The sequence below is a fragment of the Aquarana catesbeiana genome, linkage group LG04 (genome assembly GCF_042186555.1).
Source record: "Aquarana catesbeiana isolate 2022-GZ linkage group LG04, ASM4218655v1, whole genome shotgun sequence".
NCBI classification, from domain to species: Eukaryota; Metazoa; Chordata; class Amphibia; order Anura; family Ranidae; genus Aquarana; species Aquarana catesbeiana.
The window spans coordinates 557,338,923-557,351,750 of NC_133327.1; the positions used below are offsets into that span (position 1 = coordinate 557,338,923).

A 12,828-nucleotide genomic window follows, 5' to 3' on the forward strand; every position below is an offset into this window, starting at 1 on the left:
AATGGATTTCTAGTCCATCGCCTTAACCACTCAGCCACGACTACCTGCTGGTCCTTGCCTTTCTATGACGTCACCAGAGTAGTTATGGCATCAAACTACTTTCCATGCCATAATCCTTTTTTTTTTTTTTTTTTTTTAAATACTTTATTTAATATTTTTCCATACAAAACCAATCCCCTCGAAATACAAAAAGAATACAAGTTCATTAACAAAATACCTCTTATTACTAACCATCATCCTACCCCCCCGAAACCCCATACCCACCCCTCCCCCGTTCCTGCAGAAGGATCTAAAGGAGGCCAATGGTACATCCATGTACACCTAATCTTGTCCCATTCGCCCACCCCTTAAATGGTGTTTATAAATTCCTCCGCGTAGCTCCAAGTCTTTTTGTACCTTTGCCATCCTTCCCATTTACCTTCCCGTACCGCCCCCTCCCCTGGTGCCATTCCCCTGCTATCCACACTTTCGACGTTGTACACCTTATTGACGCAGAGGAGCCAGTCCCGAATATTTGGGCTAGCTGGATCTAACCATTTTATTGCTATCTGCTTCTTAGCTGCATCTAGCAATATAGGTACCATAGAGGAACGGTAACTCTTCAGCGTCTTTGACGTGCCGTGAAATAGACACACCCATGGATCTACCGGGATAGCTTCCCCTGTTATTTCCTTGATCAATCTTATGATTTTTCCCCAGAAAATTTTTATACCGGGACACTCCCACCACATGTGGGCCATAGTACCCACGTAAATACACCCCCTCCAACATAAATTGGATTTAGTGTTGTCTATTTTGCCTAATCTGTCTGGGGTGGCATACCATCTTGCCAAACATTTGTAGTGACTTTCAATTCTCCTGGAATCCAGTGCTGCCAAGTGTACCAATTTCAAAATCTTCTCCAAAGTGGCTTCGTTACATTGTGATCCTAACTCCCGTTCCCACTTTTTGACGTACGGGGGCACTTCCAACTCCGACCTCCTACCCAGAATCCTATAGATTTGTGAAATAGCCCCAGACGACTGCTCCATCTCACAGAGCTGCTCGAATGGTCTATATTCCTCTTCACCTCTGAGTGGCTTCGGTAATTTATCTATAAAATGCGAGAGCTGGAGATACCTCCACGCGTCTAGAGCCCTTACCCCCGGATCCGCCCTTAAATCGGAATATGTGCGTAATCTCCCATTGTTAAGAAAATTTTTAAGTTGAATTCCCTCATCTTTTAACCAATTCCCTCCCACCTCCCTCCTCCCTGGCTCAATAAAAGATTGTCTTTCATATAAATCAAAGGTGAGTTATGTGTCCACTTGTTCTGAGTGTGAATCGAATCCCAACATTTAAAAGTGTTTTGTGTCAAAACTGCTGTGTTTGTGCCCAATGCTCTATATTTTGGGGGGTTCCATATATTCCTTCGTAAATCCGTGTTGCTCATATAGTGTTCTAAGTTGACCCATCTCTTTTCGGAGTCCTTTTTTGTCCATTCAATAACTCGTGATAATGTGACTGCTAAATAGTATTTGTTAAAATCCGGTAGGGCCAAACCCTCCCTTTTTTTTCCCTTACTCAAAACTGCGTAGGAGATACGTGGTTTTTTGCCACCCCAGACAAATTTTGCCACCAATCTCCTTAAGGCTCTAAAATAATACAAAGGGAGTGGAATAGGCAGCATCTGAAATTTAAACAGTATTTTTGGGGTCAGTATCATCTTAACCGCACTCACGCGCCCAAGCCACGAAAGCGGTCTCGACGCCAACCTTCTAGTTTCCTGCCTAATCTCGTCCAGCAACGGTATATAATTTTTTAGATACATTTCTTTAATAGAATTGGAGAGTTTTATACCTAGGTATTTGATTTCCTCTTTCCATGGAAATGGGAATACCTGAGAAAGGTGGGCTGCCTCTTTTTTTCCCACACTAATGTTCAGTATCTCCGACTTCTTCAAGTTGATTTTAAAATTTGATAATTCCCCATATCCTCTGATTATTCGGAGTAAGTTCGGGAGGGTGATTCTAGGATTGGTAATAAAAAACATTATATCGTCGGCAAACGCCGCGAGTTTGTGCTCCTCTCCTCCCGCTCTTACCCCGTTGCAATCTGGGTTATTGCGGATGGTAGCTAGGAGAGGCTCCAGGGACAAAACAAACAAGAGAGGGGAAAGGGGGCACCCCTGCCTGGTACCATTTTTCATTACAAAAGGTTCTGAGAGAACCCCGTTGACCCTAACTGTAGCCATAGGGTGACTATAAAGGGACTTGACCCAAGAAATATACCTCGGCCCCACCCCCATAACTTCCAACGTTTTCATCATGAACCCCCAGTCTACCCTGTCAAACGCTTTTTCCGCGTCTACTGACAGGAATAGAACTGGGGGTCCCTTACGTTTACCTAATTCCAGGAGGAGCGCTGCTCGTACCCCGTTATCTCTGCTCTGTCTCCCGGGTATAAAACCTGCCTGGTCTGCATGTACTAGGGATGTCATTTTCTCCTTCAATCTACTTGCCAGAACCTTTGCATAGAGTTTAACGTCCGCGTTCAGCAGCGAGATGGGCCTATAACTGGAGCAAAGCTTATCATTTTTTCCCTCTTTAAATATTAGGGTGGTCAAAGCTAATAACGCCTCTCTCCCCATTTCACAGTTAGTGCCCAACTCGTTCCAGAATTGGCAAAGTCTAGGGACTAGGATGCGCTTCAAATTGTCCAGATATAAAGTAGTGAAGCCATCAGGTCCTGGGCTCTTGCCCTTCGGGGAGGATTTCAGGGCTGCCAAAATTTCCTCCTCTCCAATCGGTCTATCTAGAACCGATCTCTCTTCCTTTGTGAGCTCCGCCACTCCTGCCCCCCTCAGAAATTCCTCGACCCTCTCCCGATATGTTGCGTTGCCTGTTCTGTTTTGGCCTATGGAGTAGAGCGCCTCGTAGAAATTTTTAAACTCCTCTGCTATACCTTTACTGGACCCAATTAGCTCTTCTTTTTTATTCTGAATTTTTCCTATAAAATTCCTGTCTTTTTTCTTTCTTATTATTCTGGCCAGATGTTTACTTGACTTATTTGCCCACAGATAATTTTCCTTTGTAATCCTATTGAGGGTTCTCTTAGAGTCATGTTCCATGGCATCCCTCAGCTCCTCCCTTTTAACAACTAGTTGGTGAAAGACTTCCTGACTCAGTCCCCTCCTCTCCTTGTGTGTCTGCTCCAATACAAAAATTTCTGCAATCATCCTCTCCCTTTCTTCCTTTCTCTTCTTTTTAATTCCCGCTCCCATGGAAATAAGAACCCCTCTAGTATACGCCTTGTGCGCTTCCCATAGAGTGGAGTAGGAAACCTCTCCTGTATCATTTACTTTGAAGTAAAAATCAACCTCTTCCTGTACCCTTTCCAATACTTTTGGGTCTTTAAGCAGGGATTCATTCAACTTCCACGCATAGGTCCTCTCAGCCCTTTCAGGGAGCCTCATCTTCAAAGTGACCGGTGCGTGGTCTGAAAGTGAAATAATCTCTATTTTAGTTTCCTCCACCTGATCCAAGAGACTATGGTCCACAAAGATATGGTCTAATCTCGAATACGTCCCGTGCACAGGGGAGAAGAAGGTATAATCTCTGTCCTTGGCATGTTGCAAGCGCCATGCGTCTACCAGGCGGCAGTTAAAAAGCCGCCGCCCGATTGCGCCGGTGGAGGCGCGGTGGAGGCCTTCCTTGTCCCCTGTGCCCGGGACGTACTATCGAGACCCGGATCCAGGCAGAAGTTCAGATCCCCCGCCAACACCACCTCTCCCTCCCTGAACCTCGTCAGCTTTGTCAGCACCTGCCCAAAAAATGCAATTGGATTTTTGTTTGGACAATATATATTCGCCAAAGTAAATATTTTATTCCCGATGCTACCCTTCAAAAAAATGTACCGGCCATCCGGGTCTGATAATCTGTCTATCAGGGTGAAGTTTGAGGACTTTGAAAGACCAATTGCCACCCCCTTCGCTCTCCTAATAGGGGAGTCGCTATAATACCATTGCGGCAGACCCGGGGAAAAAAGCCTGATCCTAGACTCCAGCACCAGGTGAGTCTCCTGGAGAAAGACTATGTCAGCACCATAGTGTTGTAATTCCTTCAGAATTTTGTGTCTTTTTGTAGGTGAGTTAAGACCTTTTACATTGTAAGAAAGGAACTTAAGATCAGGCATTTCTTTGGTTCTAAGCCCTATCCCCTTCTCTCTGCACTCCTAAGATCCCCCTCACAGGAACGCCCTTCCCCACCCCCCCTCCCCCAAACTCCCCCACCCGCAACCCCTCCCCACACCCCCCGGCTGCAACCCAGCCCTAAGCCCGCTTGTAGAGGATGTTCTCGATCCCATACAGTGCGCAACACTTCAAGGGGTGGTGCTCAGATGCCGGCTCCCGATGCCCCCCCCCCCGTAGAGCAAGGGGAAAGGGGAGAAGAGAAGAGCCGAGAGAGAGAAAAAAAAAAAAAAGCAATTTTCTCTCTCTCCTCCCCTCACCCCCCCCACCCCCCAGCGCGGAGGGAGACCAGGAGGACAAGAGGCCAGCACCCCGACCGGGACCCCCCCTCCCCTCGCCCCCCACCCACACACAGCCAACACTTCATCTACATGTGCACAGGGGAGAAGAAGGTATAATCTCTGTCCTTGGCATGTTGCAACCGCCATGCGTCTACCAGGCGGCAGTTAAAAAGCCGCCGCCCGATTGCGCCGGTGGAGGCACGGTGGAGGTCTTCCTTGTCCCCTGTGCCCGGGACGTACTATCGAGACCCGGATCCAGGCAGCAGTTCAGATCCCCCGCCAACACCACCTCTCCCTCCCTGAACCTCGTCAGCTTTGTCAGCACCTGCCCAAAAAATGCAATTGGATTTTTGTTTGGACAATATATATTCGCCAAAGTAAATATTTTATTCCCGATGCTACCCTTCAAAAAAATGTACCGGCCATCCAGGTCTGATAATCTGTCTATCAGGGTGAAGTTTGAGGACTTTGAAAGACCAATTGCCACCCCCTTCGCTCTCCTAATAGGGGAGTCGCTATAATACCATTGCGGCAGACCCGGGGAAAAAAGCCTGATCCTAGACTCCAGCACCAGGTGAGTCTCCTGGAGAAAGACTATGTCAGCACCATAGTGTTGTAATTCCTTCAGAATTTTGTGTCTTTTTGTAGGTGAGTTAAGACCTTTTACATTGTAAGAAAGGAACTTAAGATCAGGCATTTCTTTGGTTCTAAGCCCTATCCCCTTCTCTCTGCACTCCTAAGATCCCCCTCACAGGAACGCCCTTCCCCACCCCCCCCTCCCCCAAACTCCCCCACCCGCAACCCCTCCCCACTCCCCCCCGGCTGCAACCCAGCCCTAAGCCCGCTTGTAGAGGATGTTCTCGATCCCATACAGTGCGCAACACTTCAAGGGGTGGTGCTCAGATGCCGGCTCCCGATGCCCCCCCCACAGAGCAAGGGGAAAGGGGAGAAGAGAAGAGCCGAGAGAGAGAGAGGAAAAAAAAAAAAAAGCAATTTTCTCTCTCTCCTCCCCTCACCCCCCCCCCCCCAGCGCGGAGGGAGACCAGGAGGACAAGAGGCCAGCACCCCGACCGGGACCCCCCCTCCCCTCGCCCCCCACCCACACACAGCCAACACTTCATCTACATGTTTAAGTGACCATAGACCAAAGGCACATCATCCTTGTTGAACTCCTCAGATCACCCGATTGAGGGAGAGGAGAGCGGAGAAGGGGAAAAAAAAAAAAAAAACATCCCCCATCCCCGAACCCTCCCCCCCACCCAGATGAGCAGAGTTGTCCCCGCACTCAAAAGCAGTTCATTGAAAATCCTATCTCAGGTCTTCCGGCATCGTGATCCCCAATCTTGAGCAAAAATCCTGCATCTCTTCTGGGAATCTCATCCTATGTGTTCTCCCTTCTTTGACGACTATCAAGGATGTTGGAAACCCCCAGCTGTACTTCAGGTTGGCCCTTCGAAGTTGGTCTATCAAAGGTCTCATCTGCTATCTCCGCGCTAAGGTTCCAGCCGAGATGTCCGCAAAAATCTGTAAATTTTTATTTTCATAGCAAATTGGGGGTGCGCCCCTAAGATTCCTCCATATTTTTTCCTTATCCTCGTATGAGTGAAACTTCACAATAACATCCCAGGGGATATCTTGATTTAGATTAGGGGGTTTCCTCACCCTATGAGCCCGGTCAATCCTAAGTACCTCCTCCTCCCTTCTACCCAGAATGAGATTGAATATTTTTCTCAGTTTGTCCCCTAGATCTTCATTCAGTTGTTCCGGGATGGATCTAATACGCAGATTTTGTCGCCTGCTCTGGTTTTCCTGCTCTTCCATTTTGTATGCCATCATGCGATTTTCAATCTGCATCTTACTCATTTGCTCTTGGAGGTCCGAAATCACTTTTGCTTGTTTCACTGATACCTCTTCTACCTCTTCCACTCTATGCAATAGCTGGCCCATGTCGGTACGAACATTCATGATTTCCGATTTTATCACTCCTTCAAGTTTGGCAAACATTTCCAGCATTTCTGTTCTGTTCAAGCCGTGATCCATGTTTCTTTGCACTTCCGGGGTATCACTTGCAACTGCACCATCCAGATTTAATTCCTCCTTGGACCTGTCCCCCTGTCCCCCCTTCTGTTTCTGCTGTTCTTTTTTCTTCTCTTTTGTTCCCGACTGTTTCATATCCAGTCCTGGGCTCTTTAGGCTTGATTCTGTGAGATATTTTTGTATGGAACTAGTGTTAAGGCTCTCTCTTGGATTTTTAGGTTCTGTTGTTCTTTGAGGCCGCCCTCTCATACTTCCGCAAACTGCCAGCTTTTAAGGTGCCAGGCCTGTTACCTCGTAGTATTACTCGCACCCTCCTGATGATGCGGTCACACTGCGTGTATGTAAGATATGTATTCCAATGCAAATAAAGTCCAAGGGGGAACCCTCCTAGCCCTCCTCGCCTCTTACTGTCCTTATTGCCCACCTTGGATGGGGTCCTCTCGTAAGTGCTGGAATTTTCCTAGATTTAAAGTAGACTTCCCAGTACCTGGGATCTCTCTGATTATCTTTATAGGTCCCCCTCCCTATGTCTCCAACATGGACAGGAACAAGGTCAGAGTTCCTACTGGGAGAAGTGTATACCAGGTTACAAGCAGACCATGATGGCCAGCACTCAAATATAACAAAACAAGATGGTTTATAAATTCGCTGACAGTCCCGAGAGATGTATCAAAAGTTCACTGTACTCACAAGCTGGTTATGTATATTATTCGCCGACCCTCCACCTTTATTCTTTATAGCTCTTCACATAAAGGGAGGGAGATTTTCCTACCTTTTCTTCTGGTAACTGTCTCTCATCTGAAACGCTGCAACGATTCTGTTGACTTTATGTTTCTGCAACAGAGTAGATCCGAGGTCATGGTCCTGGGTGGAAAACAGGGGGGGAGAAGTGGAACCTGGAAAGACCGTCAGTTGTCCAGGATAGTCGGTTTATCCCTCTCGGGCTGCTCACTGCTCCAGCGTCCTCACTCCACCCCGCTCTCTCCACTCCGCCTCCCGCTGCTTGTCAGCTGCTTGTCAGCTCGACTCTAGTAACGTCTCGCTCTAGCCTAAGCCGCAATGCCGGCCGAGTGGGACGTGGCTTATAGTGTGTTGCCGTCCGCGGCTGCGAGGCGTGAAAGGGGGGCCCCGTCACGGGAGGTAGTGTGACCCAGTACAGTGCTTGCACTGGGGACGCTGCGGTCTCTCACCCCGCTCGCGTCACTCCCCCGCCCGGAGCAACTCGCCTCAGGTCCTCACATCGGCGCTGCCATCAGCCCCTCCCCCTTCGCAGACGTCCTACGTCACGTCCTCCTCCCCCCCATTCGACTGCCTGACCATGCCATAATCCTTTTTGACTGTATTATGACATTATGATATTATGAGTGGCCCCATCACTGACCAGCTTCTCAGTATTAACACTGTAAGCTGCCCTATCGAAACGTAGACAGTAAAGTACAACTTGGGACATCAAAAGGGCTGCCACACCGACGCAATAGCGGTTCTGAGCTTCCTAATAGGCGCTGAAACTATCACCGAGATCTGATCAGTAGATGAAGAGTCCAAAGCGCCCAGTAGACTCTTTATGGATGGATGTTAGGTTCAAGCCCAACAGGCTGTCATTTTGCCAAACGGGTGAAAAGTCCAAGCTGCTTAGACTTTTAATCAACAGGTCACAGGTTTAAGGCCCACAGCTTTCAATAAATCCTTTATTGTGTCAACAGGTGCCCTCCACCACAAACCATCTAGCTGAATATGGAAAGTGTATGCGGTGTTTTTCTTAACCAGAAGCAGGAAGAAGAGCGTAGTCAGCAGGATTTGAACCTGCGTGGGGAGACCCCAATGGATTTCAAGTCCATCGCCTTAACCACTCAGCCACGACTACCTACTTGAGGCCCAGCCGCTCTGTCACGTCACCAGAGCAATGATGACATCAACATTTAATCCATGGCACGATCCCTTTTCACTGTGTGACAACAATGACATCATACTATTCATTGTCATATCTCAGTAGCAATGCTTTGTTCAAAGAAAATCAAATCGTTTGAAAACACATAAAGACGCTGTCAGCTGGTTCTGATCATTGGTTTAAGAGACCAAAGGGCTTAGACTCTTTTTTTCTAAATTTGTTGGTTCAAGGCCCACAGCTTGTCAATTCACACTTGACCACAACTACCTGATGGTCCTTGCCTTTCTATGACGTCACCAGAGTAGTTATGGCATCAAACTACTTTCCATGCCATAATCCTTTTTGACTGTATTATGACATTATGATATTATGAGTGGCCCCATCACTGACCAGCTTCTCAGTATTAACACTGTAAGCTGTCCTTTGTCATGACAAAGGGTATCAAAACGTAGACAGTAAAGTACAACTTGGGACATCAAAAGGGCTGCCACACCGACGCAATAGCGGTTCTGAGCTTCCTAATAGGATCAACATTTCGATACCCTTTGTCATGAAAAAGGACAGCTTACAGTCTTAATACTGAGCAGCTGGTCAGCCATGACTACCCAATGCTCCATGCCTCTCTATGATGTCACCAGAATAGTTATGGCATGGCCAAAATCCTTTTTGACTGTATTATGACAATGACATCATAATATTAACTGTCATATTGTAGTAGGTATGCTTTGTTTCTTGAAAACCAAGTCACTCGTAAACATATTGGGAAGCTATGGACTTGATCTGATGATTGGAATAAGAGTCCAAAGGGCTCAGACTCTTTTTTCTAAATTTCTGTGAGTTCAATCCCCACCACAGCCTGTCAATTCAAGCTTTTTTTTCCTTCTGCAACGAGTGGCCCCATTACTGACCTGCTGCTCAGTATTAACACTGTAAGCTGTCGGGGCATGGCTTGGAGCTCGGCGGGATTGGACGCTGCCTAACTGACCTCTGCTGGACCGCGGCATACAGAACCCCTTCCAGCCTAATAAATCTCGGCGATGGGCAAACGAGACATACTGCCTTCTTGCCCACAACAACACCGATCTCTCTCCACGCCTGATTCCCATCGCATACCGGAGCTTTTCTTGTTCCAGACTCACAGGACAAAGGGCCGCTCCGCTGCCAAGATGGCGCTGGTAGGACACGAGGCAGAGCACAGTGAGGAGGACTCACTATCAGCCTCAGAGGATATGGTAAGAGAACCAGAGCACACTGACCATCCCCTACGGCTCTCAGAGTTGACAAAAATTGTTGCAGACATAAAAAACACACTTTCCTCTGCCATCATAGACCTGAGAGCAGACTTTATGGCATTATCTGACTGCTTATCTCACACAGAAAGGGCAGAAGCTAAGAAGGACAGAGCAGTTGAGAGGTTGACTATCAATGTCACATCTCATGCCACACACCTAATTCTCATGAACAGGAACCTGGAGGACCTGGATAACAGGGGTCGCAGGCAGAATATCAGGGTGAGGGGGATCCTTGAGAAAATAGAACCTGATCAAATTAAATCAGCCCTTCAAGCAGTATTTAATGAGCTGCTTGACCGCCCAAAAGATAATGACACTGAATTTGTACGGGCACATAGGGCTCTAGCACCACGTCCCTCCGATACAGCTCCACCAAGGGACATTATATGCTGTCTACTCAGCTTCACACTAAAGGAGGAAATTTTGAAGAAAGCCAGAAGGGACGATCAAATTCTCTTTAATGAACACACCATAGCCTTATTCCAGGACCTCTCCTATATGACCTTGCAAAACAGGCATGCCATGCGCCCCATGATTGCTACATTAAGGGACAAAGGCATACCGTACAGATGGCGCTTCCCCTTCGCCTTAAACCACACCTATGTTGGCAAACAGCATCACTTGAGAATGCCAGAAGACATCCCAGCTTTCTGTGACCAATTGCAGCTCCCCCTAATTGATCTGCCAGAGTGGTATAAGGAATTTCGTATTCCCATACAAGGAGTGTCTCCACCCTACACAACGCAAGCTTCGCCCTCCAAACCTTCATCCTCAAAGAAATCTAAACCAGACAAATCCATGGGACTCGGCACTGTCAAGTCGCCCTATTCCTCTAAAGGATCCAGATCACATGAGGCTACCTGATTTTCATCTGAGACCCTCAGGAACTCACTATATCCCCAAGAAACAAATGTCATGAACTGGACAGAACCATAACATCGTCCCTGAGGTTCCAAGTGACATTTAACACAACAAAAAGGATCCATGTACAGATTTCCCAAAGAGCTGGTAATGGACTTCCGACCCTTTTCTTCCCCTTTCTTCCCTTTGCAATATCCACTTTATCAGTTGATAATTGAGAAACTTTTTTTATTTCAGCTTATGCAATTTTCACCACACATCGATTCCTTGTCCTGGATCACCATCTTGTGGCACAAACTGGAACTACAAGTAATAGACTATTTTACAAAATGTCTATGCCATGCAACTTTCCACCATGGATAATCCCCAACAACTTCTGTTGGCCGGATCTAGAATACTTGGTATTTATGTATTCCGAACACATCTTATATTATATATGGGACAATGGTCCACTTGATAGTTGGGGCTTATACAACTCTGACAAATACTCCATATTCGCAAAGGCAAATGTGGATTGGGTAAACAATCTAGGTACCTTTCTACAATTTGAGACTGCTCATAGGCTGATTGGGGGAGGAACATGTGCTTGCTTGATCGGATAAGCAGATTGCGCACATGTTTTGCCACGATCAGACCTTGCCACCTACCAAACTGACCCTAGACATGACAATTCCTAACCCAACACCGAGGACACCCAGTTAGGGTGCACTCACTACATCACAAAATAAGACAGATCCTAACTGCTTTACAGTAATGGAGCTATCGATCTTTACAGTGATACAAGTTTAAATGGCGTTATCAGGCCATACAATTTATGATGTTTCAAATTTCCTAACATTCTACTATGTTAACTAATAGCTATATCTACTCAATTCAGATCCAGCAGATTTTCTGATGGATCATAGTTTACTGAATGCAACTATTGTTCACTATAGAAGCAACTTTCATGTTAATATTCATGTTACTACCCTAATGGCTGGATGGGGTACATGACTAATTTTTGTTTACAATTGATTTATATGAGCTGCGGGAGGCTAACCTCAGTTTTATTTTAATACAACTAGTTTCATACAAAAAGATTTTGGTATAGTTGTTTTTACCATTCCTGTAGCAACAACCTCCCATTGCTCCCAACTGTGAGTTTTGATTGGTTTAACGCCAAACAGAAATTCACTTCATCTCTCTCCTAACACTGACATTAGGAGATATCTTACCTATACCACTCAACTCAAGTGATACTCCACTAGAGAGTTACTGGAATACTTTTTCACTACCTTTTCTTTTCTTTCCTCTATTTTCCTCTCCAACAATCAGGGTACTTGAGATAGCTTCCTAACTAAACGGGCTATAACATTTATTGTATTACCTGTATTAACCATGTCATACTCTATGCTTGATAAACATTCTTTTGTGATCTCTCATAGCATCAGGGGTTTAAATACACCAGAGAAGCGAATCTTGTTACAAGAACTTCACAAGACAAAATTGGTCGTGGTATTTCTCCAGGAGACCCACTTCAAAACAGGTACTGTACCTAGACTGCATGACAAACACTACCCACATGCCTTTCATGCAACAAACCCCACAACCAAGTCAAAGGGATTCTCCATCTTACTACATAAAAACGCTGACATCGTCATCACCCAGCAACAGGCAGAACCTCAAGGGAGGTACCTATTCCTTAAAGGGCAATGGGCAGGAACTCCAATCACACTGGCAAATGTTTACTTCCCGCACAAGTCACCTTCTGCCAACGTATGATTGATGAACTGATAGGTTTTGCTTCTGGCTGTATTATGCTTGGGGGGATTTCAACACGGCGTTGAACCCCTTACAAGACACATCAGATGGCAAGTCCAGTCTACCCTACAAAAAATTGCGCAAAATCAAAACACTTCTAGCCTCACTTACCTTAATAGACACGTGGCGCTTGACTAATCCTTCAGGTAGGGATTACACATATTTTTCAGCCCTACACACTAAATTTACACGTATCGATTACATTTTAATTTCACAGAGGGACTTGCCGCTTGTGAAATCAGCCAAAATAGGTGCAAAAAGCCTCTCGGATCACGCACCCGTATCTTTGCAACTCCAAAAAGCAAATAGGAAACAGGCCACCACTTGGAGGTTGAACCATTCACTGCTCACTGACGCAACAAATCTAAGCAAAATAACAGAAACGATCGAACTGTATTTCAAAGAAGATGATACAGAAGAGTTGACACCTTTAACAATATG

At 46.2% G+C, this 12,828-nt stretch overlaps 2 non-coding genes across 2 annotated transcripts in view; both read right to left on the minus strand.

Annotated features, from left to right (window-relative positions):
- Nucleotides 1–44, minus strand: part of TRNAS-AGA (transfer RNA serine (anticodon AGA)) — an 82-nt gene extending 38 nt beyond the window's left edge. Inside the window, exon 1 of the tRNA in view lies at nucleotides 1–44. This exon is cut by the window's left edge and continues 38 nt beyond it. This is a non-coding gene — a tRNA (tRNA-Ser).
- An 8,284-nt stretch (nucleotides 45–8,328) lies between these two features.
- Nucleotides 8,329–8,410, minus strand: TRNAS-UGA (transfer RNA serine (anticodon UGA)). Its single transcript has one exon. It is a non-coding gene; the product is annotated as a tRNA-Ser (tRNA).
- Between the last annotated feature and the right edge of the window lie 4,418 nt (nucleotides 8,411–12,828).